This window comes from Mchenga conophoros, linkage group LG3 (genome assembly GCF_057382185.1).
Source record: "Mchenga conophoros isolate Kocher_MC1m ecotype Shallow Benthic linkage group LG3, M_conophoros_male_GT1.1, whole genome shotgun sequence".
Classification (NCBI taxonomy): domain Eukaryota; kingdom Metazoa; phylum Chordata; class Actinopteri; order Cichliformes; family Cichlidae; genus Mchenga; species Mchenga conophoros.
This window is the reverse complement of record NC_140528.1, coordinates 1,973,051-1,979,281: the sequence shown is the minus strand read 5'-3', so window position 1 is coordinate 1,979,281 and position 6,231 is coordinate 1,973,051. Positions and strand designations below refer to the sequence as shown.

Below are 6,231 nucleotides of genomic sequence, written 5' to 3'. Positions count from 1 at the left end.
GTGGTGGCAGAGGCTGTGTCAAGACTAATGTAATCTAATAGATAATTTCTATATTGGTTAGAATTAAGATTATTTTTATTTTTCCAGTTCATGAGGACTGTTTTCTTGGCTATGCATAGGGCAGTGAAAACCATATGGGCGATATTCTTTTCTGAAGTGACATTATCTAAGCTGCCCAGTAGACACACTAAGGGGGAAGTTGGAATGTTACATTTCAGACACTTTGATAAGTCTTCACATATCTCGCGCCAAAACTTTTGCGCTGTTTATTGATGTGGCAAATGAAAGGTTTATGAAAACATATCTAAATCTGTCATCAGTAATCAGCAATGATCATGTCTCACCTCTAGTCTCTGTCTTAATGTCAGGTTTCCACCGTGTGTTGTAGATGTTCAGGAGGTTAACTCGACCAACAGTCTACTTCCTGTTTAGAATAGCAGGACAGGGAGGATGGTGCAGGTTTAAGTTTATTAGACTGATGCATGTATACCAACAAGACAGCGTCCATCACTGTGACAACAGCGTTTGTTTTCATTCAAAGGCTTTATGGTTTTTCCTTTAATACCTGGGGGGCCGGTCTCCAGTCAAAATGCCCGGGACCATTTTTTGTCCCAGTCCAGCCCTGGTGTCAGATCTGCATGCAGTGTCAATGAGACGATCAACAACAGATCAGACAAAACACTCAGGCGGACACTCCTCTGTAGAAGGAAACATGGAAAGTGTGAGGTAATCAGTGCACAACATCACTTTGTATTTCAGGCTGTTTTTATATAGAACTTCAGCACCAATGTAAAAGTTCTGGTTTTAGGAAGATGAAGAACATTTTCAGGAAGGATGCCGTCTGCAAGCAGAGCTGCTTGAACCTCAGCGCTGAGGTCCAGACTACTTCCTGTGAAGCCACGTGATGTAAATCTGCTGCTGTAACTTCACAGTTTACTGAAGCTAAATGCAACGTTACCATATAATCTGTTTTCAACAAAGGTTTCACTCCGTCCGGTGTTGATGGAATGATTCAGGCCGTACTCGTCAGGCTTCCCGTCGACCACACGCATTTCAGTCACAAACCCCGTGACTGACAACAAGGGAAACAGCAGAAGAAAAGATGTGAAAAATACTGGATGATGATGATGGAGGATTAACCGCGGTGGTTAAACTGTTTCCTGTCTTTGTGGGCGTACTCACAGGGAAGTTTCCAGGCACGTCAGTCTTGGTGGCTAAAGTCTCCATTTTCCAACATGTATCGCTACAGGTGCAAAGACACAACATTAATCATCAGTGTAAATATTTTAATGCTGTCCAAACGGTGTTTGCTTTGTCTGTCCTCTCGCGCTCACAGAGGAAACGAGGACGCCACCTTCAACCCATCTTCAGTTGGCTCAACCATGGCCGGACTTCCTGTTGGCTTTGTGACAGCAAACCACTTGAAATGAGAGCAAACTGCAGTCAAGCACCACTTACAGCAACCTGTGGACACGCAAATGGAAAGCACTGAGAATCATACAGAAGCATAAGAGCTGTTTATTGTAACACGTGTGTGTGTGTGTGTGTGTGTGTGTGTGTGTGTGTGTGTGTGTGTGTGTGTGTGTGTGTGTGTGTGTGTGTGTGTGTGTGCACATTAATAACACACTGATGTATGTTAGTTTGATTTATGCTATATCTGAGAAAACAACTGCAGAATTTTACATCAAAGTTTCCAAAGCTGATGTTTTGTTGTTCACTCTGTTTTATATTCATATAGTTTGTTGTTTTTAAATCAGTGGACAAAATAAATATTATCACACAAAATCCAGGGTGAAACATAACCAAATAACCTAAATGGTGAAGTCATTATAGAAGTACATGTTGCAAAGGTCAGCCTCCTGTATAGACTGCTAAACTGTCTGGGGGGGCCCTGCCTGTCCTCGTTGGATAAGCTCCACCCCTTTTCCATAAGACGGAGACATTTGTATGAAAATAGATGGGCAGTAAAATAAAAAATAAAAAATATTATGGATGACTCTGTAAATCAAAGTCCGCCTGAGGCAGAAGCAGAAACCATGAGGAGCACAGCACCACTCCCAGAAGGGCACGAAGTGAAGCCATAGCTGCTGAAGAGTGAAGACGTGATGATGGAGGAGATCACAGATGAAGATCTGCTGCCTGCTGACTCTTTATATAGAAGAGTGAGACTATCTCCCCACCAACAGCTGCACTTATACAAACCCCAGGTGCTGGGATGGCTTTGAACATGTGACATTTTCTGCAAACACATGGACAGTTTCATAAGCACAAAGATTATTCCTGCAGCGGCAGAATCGTATCCACTGTGTGAGAGGTGAACGTCAGACAGTTCTTAGAAAATGTAGTTTCTCTTTAAGCTTTTAACATCTTTTACCCCATTTGTCTAAAACTACTTGACAGCCCTTCATGTCAGAGGTTTATTACCTGTGCAGGATGGAGCACATGGTCTCAGTCAGGCTGGACACGATCACTCCTACAGGAAGTAAATGTGATTTTATTTCACCTGTGAAATGATGAAAAACAGCAGAATAGCTCACGCTAACAAACGGGTGTTGAAATGTTTCATTTTCTGCTGTTTCACAGGTCAAAAAGGGCGTCGAAGCAAACTGAAGCTGAGCTGCTGCTGCTGTTGTAGTGCAGCATCTGCTGTGTGCTTCATCAGAGAACCTTCTGTACACAGCAGACAGAGGCTGCTGCCACTGAAGTCCATCTGCTAGAGAGCTTTAAACACTGGTTATTGAAGTGGCTTTGATGATACTGATACACAGTCTTTGCTGCTGTCACAGGACAGGGATCCACCAGGGAGTAGTTGTCAGGATAAAGAGCCTTCGCTTCTCTAAATATAAACTGGATACTTGTAGGAAACTTTGGGAAGCAGCATTTTTCCTCATATCGTCTAAACTGAAGTTAGCTCAGGTGCTTCTTCCATACTTGCTCTGCAGAAAGCCAAAGAGTTTGGAGCTCTGCAAACATTTGCAGCACAGCTGGATGTTTGTAACTTTGGTCACCTCTGTATCATCCCTCAGATTCTTTCTGCACAGCTTTGAAACCACGACAGCACGAGTGATGCTGAGGAGACGTCCAGTTTAAACAGACCTTTATTCCTGGAACACAAACACATGAAGTGATGCTGCTAAAGAAGAACATTTAATCGCACTAATGAATCAAGCATCTGTTTGTCTGTCAGTCTGTCAACAGTTCCTCTGATCGACTTCAGACTTGGTGGGTGTTTTGTTTTTGCAGCGGTCAAAGTCGATCAGCGTGTTGCTTTGTCTGCTGTAAATCTGCCTGTACAAAGGGAAACATGCATGTTTTAGATGCAAACTCACAACATGGCTGCATTTTTGTGATTATGTGTATTTTATATTGATTTATTCTATTATGTTTTGTATATGAATCTTTACAAGTGTGTCGATACAAAGGCTTGATTAAAACAAAGGTCTCAGCTGTGCTGTTAGGGATGCTCTCATATTTGTTTCAAATGTAATAAATCAAAGGATTTCAGGCTTTTCATCCTTTTTATTTGTTTGGTTCTAACAGCAGCTGGATAAAAACATGCAGGTGATGAATATAATTGTGTGATATTATGAGCATTGTGAATAAAGAAAGAGCAGAGATAGTAAAAAGGAAACAGGTGATGGACGTGAGATTTTCAGAACAAAAGCTCCTCAGTGAGACGATCACCTGGACACAAGGTCAGGCAGCTGGGACTCATCTAGAGAGCAAAATGGAAAAGTGATCTGTGCAGAACATCACTGTTGATTGCAGTTATTTACATCAGACTTCTTCTCTGAGATAAGAGCACCGTTTCTGGGAAAGATGACAGTATTTCCAGGCTGGATGCTGTTTGCAGGGAGAACTGAATGAAAGTCTCCTGCACCTCAGCGCTGAGGTCCACACCTGTGAACACAGATGAGGTCAATCTGCTGCAGCACGTAGAGCTTTACTGATCAGCAGGTTCAAAGGATTCAGCAGAGCGTAGAGTCAGAGCTAAACGCCACATCACCATAGAGTTTGTTAACAACAGCTTTCTTTGCCCTTTGTCTCGATGGACTGAATCAGGGATACTCGTCATACTTCACCTCAACCACGTCACTGAGAGACCCCAGCCTGACACAGCAGCAGAGATGATGAAAGCAGAAACAGCAAACAGATGCTTCAGTTGTGTTTCTCTCTGTGTGTGCGCTCACGCCCACTTGTGTGTGTGAACTTTCCACGTACCTCAGCTTGTTTCTCCAACATGAGCCATCAGGGCTGAAAAACATCACTAACACATGAATTCTTTCTCTTTTTGTTATCACCTGTGATCATGTGTCTCATGTTTCTGTCATTCACCAGTTCTTGTATAGTTACGTGTAACTAGACTTCTGTGGGACGTAAATGATTGTTTTGTATGCAGATCTGTACAAAGGATGTAAACACTTGATTACAAAGGAGATCTCAGCTGTGTTGTTGTGGATGGACTTCAACGTATTTGTTAAAAAAGAGAATAAAGCAAAGTGTTTTAGCTGTTTGGGAGTTTTTGTTTGATTCCATTCAGTTTTATTTCTATGGAGTCAAATAATAAGAAAGGCTCTAGAACAGCCCTGAGTTTGTCCAGGTGACACTCCTCTGAAGAACAAAGACAAAGAGGAAGAAGGGGATTCGTTTTCAAGTCTTGTTTCTTTCAAAATAAAAGCTGAAATGTTTTGGAAGCATGATAATATTTCAGCCAGGATGCCGTCTCCAAGGAGACCTGCACCTCAGCGCTGAGCTCCACATCACGCCCTGTGAAAGCACAGATATAAATCTGCTGCAGTGAGAAGAACTTTACCCAACACAAGTGTAGAAGTAGACATTTGACTTTACCTACAACCTGTTAACAACAAAGCTTTCATTGCCTCTGTTGTTGATGTCATGTAGGACTAATCATACTTCACATCAGCCATGCACACGTCAGAGGATCTCCAGGCTTTCAGTAATAAAGCCAAGCAGATGATGTGAACATAGCAATAGTAAAACATGCATCATAATCAGCTGTATGTGTCGACTATGTGGCACCTCAGTCTTGTTGGCATGAAGAAAAGTTGTGTAACATGTAGCATAAGGGCTGCAAAGACATCATGTAGACAGCAGTCGTCTGTTAGTCGTAACGTATCTCCTGTTAAAGAGTTAAATGTGCGTTCTCCATCTCTGTCCTCTCACAGCTCGCCGTACACCAACTCCAGCTGTGGTAACCATGGCTGTGCCCATCAACACGCTGAAGCTGAGACGCCACCCGTCACTATGGCGACTCCAATAGGGTTACCTGTCAGCTGTGGACGCATGAAAGGAAAACAGCAGAAACACAGACATGTTTACTGGAACATTTCCTATTGACAGCTTTATGGAAAAGTGGGTTTAAACACTTTTCTATGTTTGATTTTGTTTATTTATGGATTTATTGTGAAAGGAATTTCAAAGTTTTAATTTGACCTTTCCCCTGTTTTTCATACAGACTGGAGACGAATGGATGGTGCTTTCTTTGTTTGTCTAAAGATAATGAATAAAACTCTACACACATCTTAAACCACCCTCCTTTCTATATATTTTGTTATATAAATGGAAAGTATATAAGACACAAACTGAGCTTATATGATACTAAGGACCCTGGAGGTCAGTCCACCTTTATAATTCAGCACAGCCTGGAGTCTTGGTCTTTTCTTGGATGTTGGTTCCCTTTGTTTCCATCCTCTGTTAAGATGTTTCAGTAATGTTGAGGTCTGGGGAGGCCAATCCATGGCTGACGTCCTGTGATGCTGCATTAGCAGTTTGTTCATAGTGAAAAATGAAGCCACTGCCAATCAGACATTTGCACAGTGGATCAACTTCTGATGGTACTGTCCTGAATTCCACACCTATAATATGTTTGCACATCCTGATGAATATGTGCAGCTGATTTTCAGTCCAGTTCCTGTGTGACAGACGCCAGTCTTTCTGCCTGTGTCCTTCCTTAACAATAGAGCCATCCTTCCACTGAGACTGTTTCTGATGAGGCTTCACTGAGCAGTAGATGGATCCCTCAGCTCATCTAATCGTCCTATTTCTAACACATGACTGTCAGAAACTGTTAATCTGCTGCAGCTCTTTAACTCCTCCACTTCTTTTTTTGTAATCTCTTAGTTTCCTCATCTTTTAAGGTGGCACTGCACACCAGATCCAAAGTCAACATGCTGTTATATAATGGAGTTGAACCTGTAATGGAGTTTGATT

At 42.1% G+C, this 6,231-nt stretch overlaps 1 long non-coding RNA gene across 1 annotated transcript; it reads right to left on the bottom strand.

The window, feature by feature from the left end:
• Positions 1-607: 607 nt before the first annotated feature.
• On the bottom strand, positions 608-1,424 carry LOC146576962 (uncharacterized). Its single transcript, XR_014891619.1, has 4 exons — positions 1,335-1,424; positions 1,183-1,243; positions 959-1,072; positions 608-698 (listed from the first exon to the last, which is right to left on the bottom strand). It is a non-coding gene; the product is annotated as an uncharacterized LOC146576962 (long non-coding RNA).
• Positions 1,425-6,231: the final 4,807 nt, after the last annotated feature.